Source organism: Lycorma delicatula, chromosome 1 (assembly GCF_047948215.1).
Source record: "Lycorma delicatula isolate Av1 chromosome 1, ASM4794821v1, whole genome shotgun sequence".
In the NCBI taxonomy this organism is placed as follows: Eukaryota; Metazoa; Arthropoda; class Insecta; order Hemiptera; family Fulgoridae; genus Lycorma; species Lycorma delicatula.
Genome location: NC_134455.1, coordinates 88,686,211 through 88,703,649, shown reverse-complemented (window position 1 = coordinate 88,703,649; position 17,439 = coordinate 88,686,211). Strand labels below are relative to the sequence as shown.

Sequence of the window (17,439 nt, the reverse complement as noted above, 5' to 3'; positions counted from 1 at the left end):
CGTATTTTTTATATCATATGTTTTTATAAGATAATTTTAATTAGATTTAATCATATTTAATGATCAAAACGGGAGGGACAAATTAAGTAAGTATATCACATAATGAGTTTTATGCATTTAAGTTTTGTCAAAAAATAACAAGAAGTTACTTATACAAGGCTCTTGAAGTTATTTTTTAGGAGACGAAGCTCAACAGATAATTTTAAAATTATTAAAACAATGTAAATACTTGTCTTGTGAAATGTTGCGTTTGGAGTTTATTTCTGTATCTATATGAAACATGGGCACTATGAAAAACGAGAAAGAAAATTTAGAGGAATTTGGGATGTAGGCATGAAGGACATAAGAAAAGATTAAATGGAGAAACAGAATGAAAAATGAATAATAGTAGAAGCATAATTTCAATAATGTAGAATAGAAAAGATAATTTGCTGGGGCATATCATGAGGAGAATAGGAGAAAGATCGATTAAGACAGTGATAGAATGCGCTAAATAGAGGCTGGAAAAGAGTAAAATTATAGACGATCTAAAAGAGAATGGGAGATCTCTAAATGGTTTATCCAGGAATAGAGACTGATATGGCGAATGAAGAGCTGTCTCAAGAAAAAACCAATGTGATGATGAGTGGTGATTACTTAGGACTGATGAATTAGGTAAATTTGAATTCATATTATAATCACAAAAGTTATATAAATGTTCAGAATTGAAGCTAATCAATCATTTAAAATACAAATTACTAAAAATAGACAGTTACAACTTAATTAGCAAATCTATGCAATTATAAGGTGTGTATTATTTATATATGGATGGCAGTTTTTATAATCATGAATGTCGTATTATTTATCAAAATGACTGAGTATTAAAATGAATTTTAATTTTTTTGAGCGAGTTCGATACATTGCAAATAAAGGAAAATCAGTTTTTTTGGCTATTTATATTCTTCCTGAATCCTGTTATTCTAATATATTTGTTGAAGAAACAGAATATTAGTATAAGAATATTAGTATACATATTAATGTAAATTTGAAAATTCTTAGTGAATCGTTATGTAAAAAACTTTTTCTATTTATTATTAAAAAAATGATTTAAAAGAAAAGTCTTTGTTATATTATTTTTTTCGTTTTACTGTTTTCATAAACTCAAGTTTACAATAGAACGAGAGCTAGCTAAGAGCACTATGAGTAAAATACGAAGTACTTACTAGACATGGGTTTGCCATTGCAAACACATAGTAAGGATAAGGATACAATTATGTTATTTAATAATCATTGAAAGAATTTGTACACTGTACAAAGTATGTAATTTGCTGCTATACAGTTATTTATTTTCATTTTGGATCATTATCAGAACTGATCGATACGCAGGTATATCGGGTGATATTTTATCCCCTTACTTATTAAAGAGCCTGAACATCTTTCTATTTTACTAGCAAATGTTTATTTTCACTGGCAATTATTAATTATATTTAAGTTGTTAAGATTAACAGAATTTGGGATTGTGTTCAGATTCTTTTTTTAGACGGTGAAATTGATTTTTTAATGTGAAGGAGTTTTCCTTGGAAGATTTGCAAACTTTCTGCGTCCTTCTCTCAGGGCCGCCAATTCGTCGAGAGACGTATCAGTCCCTCCCTTTCAGTCCGTATTTTTGAAAGCTTTCGGTGCCAGTGTGTTTTGGTCTACTAAGAATCCATCTATCTGATCCTCGTTTTATGGAGTATGTAATCTAATACATTCGCGGAGAAAGTCGCATAATTGCCTGGAAGATGTTGCCCGCCTACTTGTATTTTAACTTGAAGGAAGGATGGGAATAAAGGTGATTGGATCATCATCAATACGGTGATGACGAAGGAAAATGGTTAAAAATTCAGGAAAACATTTCAGGTCTAAAATATGATCAATTTTAACATTTTCACACTCCTATTTTTGTAGATGTTAAAAATAAAGCCCACAGAGATTAAACTGATAATTTATTATAAGCATCTTCTTTACATAAAAAATTGTCAATCTTTGGTTGCGAATAAAATATGTTCGTTTCATTAAAACTTTATAGTATGGTATTTTTGAAGCTATAATTAGGTTTTAATGAAGGTACCGTAAAAAATATTAAAAATAATTGAAACGATTTGATTCCGGTAGCAAATTAAATATTTTTAGAAAAATATTCCAATAAAATCCAAATTCAGTGAAGATATAACTAGCATGTTAATACAGTTAGTAAAGTATACAGAATTTTCCACCGTGAAAGGACACAAACATCAAAATGTTTCTAGAAGTAAAATAAGAAAAAAACGTTCATACAGACATAGTTACACAAAAGGTTAGTTTTCTAATAATAAAATTCTAATGAAACCCACCGGATTAGTCTAGTGGTAAACTCGTCGTCGTAATAGCTGATTTCGAAGTCGAGAGTTCTTAGGTTCAAATTCAAATATAGCGGTAGTTTTTTAATGCCCATTACAGTTACATTACAATAAGTCCCTAACGACTTTAAATTTTAAACGTCATTTAAATTTTAAGTACAAGTTGATATAAATATCTTTTTTAAAAATCAGTTGAAAATGTTTTATAATAAACAGCAGATTTTTTGATAAAACAGCCTAATTAAATTACATTGCAACTTTTTTCTACCACGTTGACATATTTTTCTTCTTTCTTGCCTGATTCGTATATTACAATCCGTTCAACTTGTGATTATAGAAGTTTTTTTGATTGATATCGCCACGTAAGCTTGAAGTTTGCACGTGGGATATGGAAATGGAATTCTATAACGTATGAAAACCCAGGAAATTCGAACCCGGGGCCTCCAGATGAGACAGAGACGCTACCACTTGCTTCACGGAAGCAAGTAAGATAGATCGTATTTAAACAGTAATTTATACTCAAAAATATAATCTACATATAATAAATGATATCTAGGATCGTCCTTGTCTACGCATTACACAAAAACTAATGGATAGCTTTTAATTTATCTGCAAAACTTTGCAGATTTGACCTTAGAGCAACCTTTACCTTATACTCAAATCCGTATAAAAACAACTAATTTTACGAGGATTTGAGCTTCAGTACCTTAGACTTCGAAAATCAGCTGTTAAACAACCGATTACGACAATGAATTAATCACAACACCAGCACAGTGGGGTAAAATTGAAGTCAAATTTCTGAAACTAGTATTTGTTTTTATTGATTCTATTTATATAAATTTTCTCACAGCTTAATTCTCTAAAAAAAATTACTTCCTTGTACGAAGTAAAGGAAGTATTGTAATCGTGAAAAATTTCAGTTTTCAGAATTCAACAGAAATATACATTTTGACCATCCCTGAATCCATTTTAACTAGATTCGGCGTGACGTCTGTAGTACGTGTATAACTCAAAAATGATTAGCCGTAGGAAGTTGAAATTTTGGATGTAGGAGTGTTGTAACATCTAGTTGTGCACTTCCCATTTTGTTTGCAATCGACAGGACCAAAAGTCCAAAAGACCTAAAATTCAAAAGATTTTGATTTTTGACTGTTTTTTATCTTTAATGCAGTAATAAGCCCTCATTGAGAAATTTTCAACGACGTATCATAAGTGGTACTTATATTTTTATTAGTTCCAGAGTTATAGCCAAATAAAATTTTAATTAATGAAATATTTGGATTTTACAAGGGAAAGCATATCACTTCGAATTCGACTTCATGTCCTATTTTAACTTTTTTACCTTTTTTACTTCCTTGTTTTTTTTATTTTAATTTAAGTATATTGATTTATAAACAATTATTAACCTGTAAAAAGAATTTACAATAAATAATCATTTAATAATAATAAAAATAAAAATAAAATATTAAAGTTATTAATGAAATAAAATTTAATGTACTTTTCATTAAAAAAAAAAACCGTGTACTTGTAATTTAATAGGCGTACAAGGAAGTCATATGGTGTCCACACCACATTTTTTATAAAGGTTTTTTTGTAGTTTTATTTGTTAATGCTAATTCAGCAAAGCTTCCTAAAAAAATGATTTTTTTAGTTGAAAATTTTGAGTCTTACTTTACTTTTCGTAAAAGATTTTCATTTTTTAATGTTTTAATTTTTGTATTAATTATCTTATTAAAATCATTAATTATTTTTTACCTAAGTTTTCTTTTTCAGTTAATTTTATTGTTTTTTCGCAGTATAGTTAGAATATCAGAACGATATTAGTGTATAGATTTAGCTATATCAATACAATACTAGGAAATAATAGTTAATAGATACAATTTTTGTATAAATTTCTATTTTTAATGGGACTTGGAGGATTTTTTCCCTAAAAATAAAAATAAAAATTATCTAAATCGGTCCATGTAGAAAAACATTTATTTCCTTTGAATTCGACAAGTTGCTTTTATTTTGAAACGAGTTAAAAAGAATACTTAATGATGGAATAGTGAATTTCCTTCCTTTTACAACTCAATTGGAAAGATTACAAATATCAGTAAAATGTAATCAATTTTTATAATTTTGAATTATTTAATTCGTTTTTAATTGTTCTTAATGTAAACAGAAGGAAAACAAGATAGTTAATTTAAATATTTAATTAACTTACCTTTATATGTTTTAACCTTAAGACAAACGATCATGAATGTGATTTAAATATATTAAACACTTTAAAACTATTTTGTAAAATAAAATACCAATATTAAAAACATATATATATATATATATTAATAAAAATTTTAAAAAAACATTGTAAAAACTCCTACGATTAATTGTTAACTGTTTATATAATGATTATAATACAATACTCATCCAAATAAGGTGGTAGCGTGTTACTGTGCAGAAAGTAAACTGAAATCTAAATCGGTCGCGTTACTTGCCAGATATAACAACAAAATTAATAATAATAATAAATGGTATAAAATAAACGTCACAGTTAAGAAGTATTTGTCTAAAATGTTGCATCATTGCATTAATAAACATCGAATAAAACAAAATGTAGATACGCACGCTCATTCACATGCACTTCTACACAGACAGTAAAGTGTGAAGATTGTTAAAACCGATGTGTCCACTTTAAATCATTAAAAACACTGAATAATTATAGTTATTTATTGTATACCTACTTGCATATTTTTTTAAACTAATTAATTTTATTGTTACGTATTAACTAATCTCCAGATTTCATACGCGTTTGTCTAGTTTCAACCCCTTCAGTGGTCTAGTTGTTCACGTAATATTTCCCTTAGATACTTATATCGTCATGTTTTTTCTTATAATGAGTGATGATTTTTTTTAAGGAATACGCCAACTAAAAACTGAAAAAGAATGTAGAATATTTTGGTATTATTTAATATCTTTATTCTGTAGTTTCCTTTTTAAAATTATATACGTTAGATAGTAATTAAATAGTTATTTATATTCAAAATAGATAAAATTTCTATTCATAAAACAAATGGAAATTTGGGTCGTACGCACATTACGCAAACCTACTGGATAAATTTTAATACAGTTTATACCTTAGAGCAGCGTTTCTCATTGTCTTGTATTCAAATCTGTAGAGATAATGACAATCCTCATTGTCTCCAATTAAAATGATCACGATCACGATATTACTAATGGAAGTTAAGATATTAAAAATACTCATTATTATTTGTATTTCTGTATAAATACAATGAAGCAAAAAATTAACTTTTTCTTTAATGAATATTTGCAAAATTATTATTATTATTATTATTATTGTTATTATTATTATTGTAATTAGCATAAATTAGCACATTTAGAGAACTTTTATGAGTTTTGTTTGTTTTGGCTATCCATACTGGATTGTCAAGTTAAAAAAAAAAATGCTTTCAAGAAAGAGAAGTAACCTTTCTTATTAAAAGAAAGGTTATTATTAAAAGAAAGGTTGAGTGTATCTCAGTTCTCTGAAACAGCTGAGGTGCATGATTCTCGGTTGGCTTCTGACAGAGAACGCTACGTCTAGACTCCTGTAATTTCGTCAGCAGCAGGAACGTATCAGAGCTTCTACGTCAAGAACGAGGGAAACGTTAAAGGAAACAGGGCTTTTCAAGCTTTAATTGTTATTTGTCAGTATTATTCTCAACAATCTGAGGATAACAAATTTTAAAGAGGAGGGGGTCCTGGCTAGACAGGAAGAGCGAGCTCTGACCGACTGGTTCTAAATAATTTAATTCTGAAATATTTGATGTGCTCGTAAATATCGGAAAATAATGCATATAAAAAAATATACTCTCACACAAATATAATACACGCGCGCGCGCGCGTGTGTATATTTGATCACAAGCACACTAATTTGCCTACTAAAGTAATGAAAAAAAATAAGTCTGGCTAACTTGGAACTTTAATATGATGGAATGTAAAGTAAAAATGAATTAATAATTTCATTAAAATGTTTTTATTAATTATATAAAGAATTATCCAATTGAAATTTGACTGAGCTTTTGTAGAAATCACAAAATAAGCGAGACAAAACATCAGACTTCAATGAAAAAGAGTAGAGGATAAATTAAAAATAACATTTCTTTTGGGCTGGTGTTCATAAAAGATATGTTAAAGTATTCATATGTAATTTTTTTTAACATCTAGATAAGCTTTTGGGAGAAATCATTAAAGATAAGACAATTTTAAAATTTTATTTTTATGTAGATGTTACATATTATTTTACATGTTTAAATTAAAGGATTTGTAAAAAAATAGTATATTAAAAAAAAATATACTTTAGAATCTTTTTACATTTTTTCCCCACAGAAATAAAGTGTTCTATAACAAAACTCTCTAAGTATTTACTTAGATACAAGAAAAACGTGTATCCTTTAATAGTTAGAGAACAATTTATTTAAATTTGCTCATAACACGAGAATTTAATCCAAGGTTAACTAATATAAACTGGTTAAATAAACCAAATAAATTATTAATTAGTAAATCCCTTTAAGAAAGCCTAAACCTGTTTTCAGGATTTGAAAGGAAGGTAATTTGTTGTAGTACATAACTATTCCTAAAGGAAATATCAAATTGTGTTATTTCTCGTTTCGTTATCCGTCTATTGTTTTTAATAAAAATTCATAATTCGAGAAATGATTGAGATTTTTTAATTGTATTTCATATACGCATTTAATCCAATCTCTGATTGGTTTAGATTTTCTGTCACTTACCGATTTCCGTATGTAAGTAGGAATTAAAAAAGATTTCCACATTAAAGTTAAGAAAAACTTCAAATTTACTAAATACGACAGTGGTTGCAGTGAAAAAAGGTTTAGCATACGACAAACCCTATCTTCTTACAATTCCAGCAAAATTTTGGTCTGCCTTAAGAGTTGATCATATCAAAAATTGTTTCAGACAAAAGTTTTAGGTAATGTTTAGAGGACTAACGACCACTTTAAACCGATTCGATACTGTGCCTATTAAGGAATATGATTTTTTTGTCTTCGAAACCCCATTTTTTCCACCCCCTGGGCCAATGGTTGGTGATATCAAAAAATTTTACGTAGATAAGTTTTAGGTCCTTATCCAAAGAATAGTTGGAACTTTAAACGAATTCGATGTTTTTATTAATAAGAAAGTTATAGCTACTTTTTGGTTTTACAAAAAAGCCGCTCCATTTTCATCCCCATGGTCCGATTTTTCCCATTAACTCTACCAAGATTTTTTGTCGTTATATTTTATCAGTTTGAGCGCAAAATTACGACAGTTATCGTGTCCACAAAAAGTAAAAAAAAAAAAATATATATATATATAAAATTTTGAACTGACGGTGGTTTTGGGGTCTGCGGATGTAAAACGCGAAGATATGTCGAAATTTTCTGAAAGTCGAATCATGGTACCCGTTACAATCGGTAGCTTTCTTATGAAATCTATCTAAAATAGAGCGATCCCCTTGAACTAAGTTCCAGGTGGCCCGAGTTCTGACACCCCCCCCCCCCACCCAAAGAGCTGAGCAGTCGAATATCATGTGTTCGTTCGACTGGACCTCCCCCCAGTCGCACAGCTCATCAGTTGCGAGGCGAAACCTAAACAAATATTCGTTTAAATTTACATGGTTGGAGAGCACTTGGGCTCCAGTTGACCTTAAAAACGAAGGAGAGGCATGTTATCTTTGCTATATAAAGGAATAGTTGTTAAAGTTTGGTGGCGGAGCCGCTGTTGAGGGGGGGGGGGGGGTGACTGCAACTCCCGAGCGCATTGTAGTCCATCCAGCCGTGAGGTGTGGCTCTGTCTTGCCGTGGGCGCGGTCTTCAGGTATGATGTTTATAATGGGTGATGGGTGGGGAACTCTAACTCGCGTAAGGAGGTAGAGTTCCGAGCTGCTCGTGCTTGAGACACTCTAGACTGTGGAGTCTCCAACATAAGATGATTTTCAGCCTAGAGAAAACCACAATGATATGTAAATTTAATGGTTATCACCTTGTTGTTCTGATCTCATTTTCTGTTTACTAATAGTGATCTCGTGAAAATGTGAGAATAGAAGTGTGTGTGTGTGTGTGTGTGTGTGTGTGTGTGTGTGTGTGTGTGTGTGTTTTGTGTGTCAGAAAGGGATACACCTTTTAAGTAAGGATCACTTGTTTTGTTCTATTTTTAATTTCATATAAAGCCTTCAAAAAGTTATGGTCCCACTGCAATTATTCTAGTATTTCTTTTGTTTGCAGTATTTTAATGTTTATTTAAACATTTAGATTTTGTAACAATCACATAAAAGAATTGGAAATTATTTTTAATAGGATGGTCATGGTTGGTTCTAAAACGCATGAACGAGGTTTTTGCTCTAGTAGAAAAATAATCTCACTAGTAAAAAAAAAAGCCTGACGTGGACACACCACATAACTTCCTTGTACGCCTATTAAATTATATACACACATTTTTAAAAGTACATAAAATTTTATTTCACTAATAACTTCTGATTTTTTTTCATATCTTTTTTATTATTGAAATTATTTATCGAAATTTTTTTATAATTGGCGGTTAATAATTATTAAAAAATCAATTAAAAAAAACAAAAACAAAGAAAGAAAATTTTGCAAACAAAGAAAGAATAAAAAGATTGAGATGATAAATATAAAGAGGAAGAAAACGTTAAGACCAAGGAAAGAATAAAAAAAAGAGGATGATGAATATAGGGAGAAAAGTTGAAAACTAGAGAACGTGTACACAAATTAAGATCAGAAGAATTATATCAAACCAAAGAGCGATTAAATGATCGGCAACAAAAAACAAATGAAATAATGGCCAACTCCGACTTAGGGAGAATATTGTCCGACAATATCAGAGGAGTAATGAATTAAATACAAGAATTATTTACAATTTAATAAAGATCGGACATGTATGCCTCAGTGTACATATTGTTCTTGTGAGGGTCTATTTTTCTGTCACTCTGTAGTTAACTTTAATGTAGATAAAATTAGACAGAAATTCTAGAATAATTAAATAAATTTGACCAGAAATAAAACTCGAAAATCCAAAAATAATACTATTCTAAATTATAATTTTCAATTAATATTAAATAATCAGTTGTTTCATCAAATCTATTCCGTATACACATATGCAATAATGCTTATTAAATTACCCATATACACATTATTAAACGCACATAAAATTTTATTTCACTAATAACTTCTGATTTTTTTTCATATTTTTTTACTGTTATTATAGAACAATTATTATTTATTGTCATTTTTTTTTTCAATCACGGGTTAATAATTAATAAATCAATATATCTAAATTGAATTTTATACAGAAGAATTGAGAGGAGAGTGGAAGAAGTGTTAGGAGAAGACCAATTTGGTTTCAGGAAAAGTATAGGGACAAGGGAAGCAATTTTAGGCCTCAGATTAATAGTAGAAGGAAGATTAAAGAAAAACAAACCAACATACTTGGCGTTTATAGACCTAGAAAAGGCTTTTGATAACGTAGACTGGAATAAAATGTTCAGTATTTTAAAAAAATTAGGGTTCAAATACAGAGATAGAAGAACAATTGCTAACATGTACAGGAACCAAACAGCAACAATAACAATTGAAGAACATAAGAAAGAAGCCCTAATAAGAAAGGGAGTCCGACAAGGATGTTCCCTATCTCCGTTACTTTTTAATCTTTACATGGAACTAGCAGTTAATGATGTTAAAGAACAATTTAGATTCGGAGTAACAGTACAAGGTGAAAAGATAAAGATGCTACGATTTGCTGATGATATAGTAATTCTAGCCGAGAGTAAAAAGGATTTAGAAGAAACAATGAACGGCATAGATGAAGTCCTACGCAAGAACTATCGCATGAAAATAAACAAGAACAAAACAAAAGTAATGAAATGTAGTGGAAATAACAAAGATGGACCGCTGAATGTGAAAATAGGAGGAGAAAAGATTATGGAGGTAGAAGAATTTTGTTATTTGGGAAGTAAAATTACTAAAGATGGACGAAGCAGGAGCGATATAAAATGCCGAATAGCACAAGCTAAACGAGCCTTCAGTAAGAAATATAATTTGTTTACATCAAAAATTAATTTAAATGTCAGGAAAAGATTTTTGAAAGTGTATGTTTGGAGTGTCGCTTTATATGGAAGTGAAACATGGACAATCGGAGTATCTGAGAAGAAAAGATTAGAAGCTTTTGAAATGTGGTGCTATAGGAGAATGTTAAAAATCAGATGGGTGGATAAAGTGACAAATGAAGAGGTATTGCGGCAAATAGATGAAGAAAGAAGCATTTGGAAAAATATAGTTAAAAGAAGAGACAGACTTATAGGCCACATACTAAGGCATCCTGGAATAGTCACTTTAATATTGGAAGGACAGGTAGAAGGAAAAAATTGTGTAGGCAGGCCACATTTGGAGTATGTAAAACAAATTGTTGGGGATGTAGGATGTAGAGGGTATACTGAAATGAAACGACTAGCACTAGATAGGGAATCTTGGAGAGCTGCATCAAACCAGTCAAATGACTGAAGACAAAAAAAAAAAAAAATATCTAAATTAAAAAAAAAAGTTAAAAAAAGAAAAGGAGAAGAAGTCCGATTCGAAGCGATGTGCCTTCCCTTCTAAGATCCAAATATTTCATTAAATAAAATTTTATTTGGCTCCAATGTAAAAATCCAAATGTTTTGGATTTTGGGCTTTTTTGGTCACTGTTGCTTCAGTCGATTGCAATCAAAAGGAGAGGTGCACAACTAGATGTTACAGTAGTCCGAAATCCAAAATTTCAACATACTACGGCTAATCGTGTTTCAGTTTTGCGAGAAACATACATACATACATGCAGATGTCACGCCGAAACTAGTCAAAATGGATTCAGATAGTCAAAATGGATATTTCCATTGAAATCTGAAAACCGAAATTATTTATAAATAAAAATTATATATAAATGAAAAATAATTGAAAAAAAAAGAACTACCTCAAAAATTACCGTCCAATTTGTCTGATTTCTATGATGTTAACATTTTTTTAAATAAATTTTGTTAATACACAATTTATTTCCTTCATTCTGCCATATATTTATGAAGACTTTTTTCACCACTTAGCTTAATTTATTTTATGAAACTGGTTTTATTGTATATTTTTAAACTGTGAACGCTGTCTTCAGGTACAGCAAATATCTTTGGTGTGTATCTTATTTTATTTTAGAGGATAAACGTTTTCAGTTTTACCCTGAATTTGGTAAAATCGATTTAGAAGGGAGAATAATAGGCCTTTCAACACTGAACGTCAATTAAAATTCAACAATTATCTTCAGAAGTTAATGGTATTTTTGGTAGAGGCGTCCCTTAATTATCTATATTCGAACCTTTGCTACTTTTACATATTTCATACCTTTACTTTTTTCCTGTTTAGCCTCCGGTAACCACCGTCAGGTTTACTTCAGAGGATGAATGAGGGTGGTATGTATGAGTGTAAGTGAAGTGTAGTCTTGTACAGTCTCAGGTCGACCATTTCTGAGATGTATGGTTAATTGAAACCCAACCAGCAAAGAACACCGGTATCCAGGATCTAGTATTCAAATCCGTATAAAAGTAACTTCCTTTACCAGGATTTGAACAGGATTTGCAAAGACGCGTTCACCACTAGACCAATTCAGGTCTAATATTTCATACCTGAAACAAATTATTAATGTAAGGAAGTAGGCTTAATAAAGCCTGTTGAGGGAAGACAATAACTGTCCCTTTAAAAACTTTTTCAGAGTACGGGAAAAGTTGAATGAATATTATCCAAAGAATAATCTCCAATTAAGAATATTTTTACCTTAAAATAAAGTAAATTTACTTTTATTAAGTATATTTTATTAAATATAATTGTATTACCTTTAAATAAAGTTTAAGGCAAAATAAAAAATAAAGCTTAATTCCAATTCCGTATAACAACCACAGAGAATTAAACTTGTAATATGTTTAGACGCATGCTTAAGTTGGTCAGAGCGTACTGAAAATTTCTGGAAAATTATTTTCGGTTTAGCCGTTTTGTGTTGAAAATTATGTCGAAATATTTTACCATAGAAGTATTATTTTACAAATCATTTTATACATTTCCTTTTCTCATATGAAGCTGAATTTTAGGATAGAGCAGTTGAAATACGAATAAAAAGAATTTTCTTAATACAGGAAACATCGATTTAAATTATCTTCAAATTGAAGCAAGTGTAACCATGCAGACCATCATTTTTTGGAAAATAAAAAATTAAAAGTTTATTCACTAATTTACATAAATATTCTAGAATTGATTTTTTTAAATGAGAAAGAAGGGGGAATATATATGAAGGTAATTTTCTATTACTTCCAGTTACTCTTTATCAAAATACTGGGACATAAATAGCAAATCTTGAAAAGTAATTATGTGAAAAAAAAATGATTCAGACCTTCCTTACAGACCCTCTGTCACGATTCCAGTTGGGACAGCCCTGACCGGGTTTGCCGAAGATTTCACTTGTTGTGACGGCCAAGTCGGAACGGACGGTGATTGACAACAGGAATGAGACGATAAATATTATTGTATACCGCATGCAGGAGATCGAGCTTCAGCTTTCGCCGGCGACGACCGAAATGGTCGTAGTCCCAGTAAGGCTGGTATAAGTTGACCTCGATTTCGTTGAAGGTCGATACCACGGTAATCCGCCCTATCCCTGCACCTCAACCCCGTAGGAGAAGACATCCACCTGGTGGCGATTCCGGTCGCCACCATTTAATAAATTGTAAATAATTCTTGTATTTAGTTCATTACTCCTCTGATATTGTCGGACAATATTCTCCCTTAGTCGGAGTTGGCCATTATTTCATTTGTTTTTTGTTGCCGATCATTTAATCGCTCTTTGGTTTGATATAATTCTTCTGATCTTAATTTGTGTACACGTTCTCTAGTTTTCAACTTTTCTCCCTATATTCATCATCCTCTTTTTTTTATTCTTTCCTTGGTCTTAACGTTTTCTTCCTCTTTGTATTTATCATCTCTTAATCTTTTTATTCTTTCTTTGTTTGCAAAATTTTCTTTCTTTGTTTTTGTTTTTTTTTTAATTGATTTTTTAATAATTATTAACCTCCAATTATAAAAAAATTTCGATAAATAATTTCAATAATAAAAAAGATATGAAAAAAATCAGAAGTTATTAGTGAAATAAAATTTTATGTACTTTTAAAAATGTGTGTATATAATTTAATAGGCGTACAAGGAAGTTATGTGGTGTGTCCACGTCAGGCTTTTTTTTTTACTAGTGAGATTATTTTTCTACTAGAGCAAAAACCTCGTTCATGCGTTTTAGAACCAACCATGACCATCCTATTAAAAATAATTTCCAATTCTTTTATGTGATTGTTACAAAATCTAAATGTTTAAATAAACATTAAAATATTGCAAACAAAAGAAATACTAGAATAATTGCAGTGGGACCATAACTTTTTGAAGGCTTTATATGAAATTAAAAATAGAACAAAACAAGTGATCCTTACTTAAAAGGTGTACCCCTTTCTGACACACAAAACACACACACACACACACACACACAAACACACACACACTTATATTCTCACATTTTCACGAGATCACTATTAGTAAACAGAAAATGAGATCAGAACAACAAGGTGATAACTAAATCTTCTCCAAATGGTTCGTATTTAAATCTCAAAGTTTAAATTTTTAAACTCTTAAACATTTTTAAATCTAAAAATACTTTTGTTTATATTAAAACAATCTGATTTTATTCTGGATCTCAACTAGTATTAACTTTTATCCAAAGTCAGACTAGGATAGTTAGCGAAGATATTCAAACTCTACCCGCCTGACGTCTATCTATTGTTTCTACTTTTTGCCACAGTCATTGTAGAATATCGCAATTTTAAATGTTTACAATTGTAAATGAAACCGATTTTACATTGAGTGCATTACAATTGTATTTAAAACAATAAAACTACGGATGAAATTCTATGATGAAATTTATATTAACTTACTAGAAATGGTCAAATTATTTTCTATTACGTGACTTTTGATCATAAACTTTGATTCCAGTTTATCAGTATCTCTCACAATAATAAACTCATAATTTTACAATATCGATAAATAAATAACTTATATTATGTAATATTTCTGTAAATTTTCCAATTGTAAAGGAAGTACACAACTTGATACGATTCACTCTGAAATTCTGAAGAATAATAAATATACTATATTGGGATACAATGAAAATTGAAACGTTTTTTAACTCCTTCTTCACTAATCCGAATATATTACTGTGCATCAGCATGTCAAGGCGACCTAAACACGAAAGATATTTAACTACGTTATAAAAATGATACCTTCACTCGGTTCACCAAGAATATTATTTTTGGGTAAACAAAATTACTGTCAGGCAAAGTAAATTTGATTGAAAGTAACTTTTCGTATATAAAAACGTCCATTAAAAAACATGGAAGAGATAGGATGTAGGAAAACAAAATATTTTCGAAAAGTTTGTAAAAATTATGAGTCACTATGAATATAATTTAAATTCTGTTTTCTTTATTATATTTTGTTGTTTCTGAGAAATTAAACAACGCTGTTTGGTTGATCGTATCTACATGTTTGACACCTCCTCACTGTACTTTTTCAGTTAGAGATCACTTCGATCAACTTCTCCTGAATTCATAAAATAATTAAATGACCACCACGTTTATGTAATTTGGCGTCTTATAATATTTTTTTCTGGAGAATCGTCAGCTACAAACCCCATACGATCTGAAATTGTAAATAAGCTGTAATTTGGAAAATTAAATGAATTTAATAAATCGAACCAAAAGTTTATGTAAATGTTATTTATATTAAATGTTGCCAAGACTGCATGATAGTAGTTGAGCAACACTCTGTTCAATTCCTCTGTTGTACATTTAACATGTAATATTTTTTTTATTAAAATATTATTTGATGAAACTGACTTTTAGCCTACTCGGTAAAAAGACAAAAAATTGTGGTGTGTGTGTTTTGCGTTGCGTTGGGTGTTATAGTTGAAGTACGGGTGTTCCCCTGGAAGTAAAACTCAAAATAAAATTTAATTCAGATTTTATGTACTTTTTGGGTATATTAAATCAATAAAAGAGCTTTTCATTTTGATATTTTTTTCTAGTTTTTCGAATAGCTTTGATAAACAAGAAAAACTAATTTTAAAATCTCATTTTATTTGCTCTTACGAAATGTAAAATAGATTAACCAAATCTTGTAGTTGAACGTTGCAAATTATTTCTTCTGGAACAGTCTACATAAAAGTTGTTTTTATCTAATCTTTTATTACTTAGTTTGAATAAAAAAAATCATGTAATTGTTAAATACATTTACAACTAAAATGTTAATTAAATAACACTGTTAGAGATCGATGACACTTTTTATATTCTATTAATTATTACTTTAATGTTTTTTTATAGATGTATTCACAACCATTATTAATAATAAATGTTAATTTACAATAGCTATGTCTATATATATTTATTGTACTAACAGTGTAGTTTTTGTTATATATACTCTTATTCTATTGTAATAAGTGACATAATATATACGATGCATTGTCCTATGTACTACATATATTGCATAGTCAACCGATCGTTTGTGAGGTAATTTTACACAGCCTCATTTTATTACAGCGCAATTAGTAATTCATTGTTGTTTTTATTTTTATTTTTTTTTTTACTACTACTCGGAATTCTAAATTGCAATCATCATTTCTACTTAAACATTAGCAAAATATTTCTAAAAAATATGAATAAATCAAAATAAATAAGGAAAAATCAAGGCAAAAAAGGGACCTGTATTTGGAACCCTTTTTTGAGTCTCACCACTAATCTTTTTGTTCTTTATTGTTTTATACTAATTTTCAAATTTCTTATATATAATGCATATAAAAAGCACCTGAGGTACAACAGGCACCAGTTAGTGTTGCTTTCTTTTAGATTAATGTTGTTCATTATACAACCAGTCCCTATGATGAACAGAATAAACATATCAGTTGCACAGTTGAACATCACCTACATTTTTGAGTGGTTTGATAAATTATAAGCAACCGTATAATTTGGTTCATTGAAGAAAACAACGGAAACCATTTTATTCATCACTTTCCTTAGCAAGCCTTGTTATTCTTAAAGATGGATAACGATGTTTTTCTAAATTTCTATTTACTGTATCACGTTCCAACATATTTGAATATATTTTGTATTTTTTCTTTTTATTTTCACTCATATTTACCATTAAATCAACCAAACTTTTTACATTTCTTACCCAATTGTTTTGCAAAACTAGAATCTCATCTTCGCTCCTGAATATTTATTTTCTGTCACTACTTCGGGTTACTCATAATTTACTTCGGTAAACATAAACTGGAGAAGCTATTATCTGATTCAAAATATTTTTATTAGTCGCAAAAGCAGGAATTAAAGCACGAACTTTGGGATAATTTTTTTCCCAATGAGAGTTTTTTCTAACTTTAGAATATGCAGTTGAACGAGAATCTCAAGTTGTTGTTGCCGAATTATTCTTTTTGATAAAACTTGTTGAAAAACTTGAATAAAAACTCTAAATTTTCTTTTGCGAAAAAGCTCAGTCTATCTGTTAGCTTAGTTTCTTGAAGAAGAAAGTTCGATTTTTAACTGTTATTCTAACACATATCTTTTTCACCACTTTCTGCAAGACATTTGTCTGATCAAAAGCTCACGTCCAACTGATCCGTGTTGCCTTGCAACTAACTTTCAAATCTTCATTGAGTGTACTCCCTACTTGTATCTGAAGGAATTTGAAAAAACCCGCAAGCTAAAAACAGATTGTGTTCACCGACATGACACATCCATACCAGAATGGTTGAAAATCTGGAAAATATAACAGCAAAAGTGGTTGATTAATGAAAGTAGCATTTAAAAAATATGCCGGATAGTAGTTTTCACCTTATATTTATACTCGTACTTTGCTACAAGCAAGAAGGAGCTTCTGGAAACTACACAGTAGTAATTACCATAGAATTCTGGAAATTAAAC

General features: G+C 29.7%; 1 protein-coding gene across 1 annotated transcript in view; it reads right to left on the bottom strand.

The window, feature by feature from the left end:
- LOC142320030 (uncharacterized) overlaps positions 1 to 4,832 on the bottom strand; it is a 34,746-nt gene extending 29,914 nt beyond the window's left edge. The window contains exon 1 of the mRNA XM_075357712.1: positions 4,567 to 4,832. The gene's annotated coding sequence lies outside the window, so the exon portion shown is untranslated. The remainder of the gene's footprint in view (positions 1 to 4,566) is intronic.
- Positions 4,833 to 17,439: the final 12,607 nt, after the last annotated feature.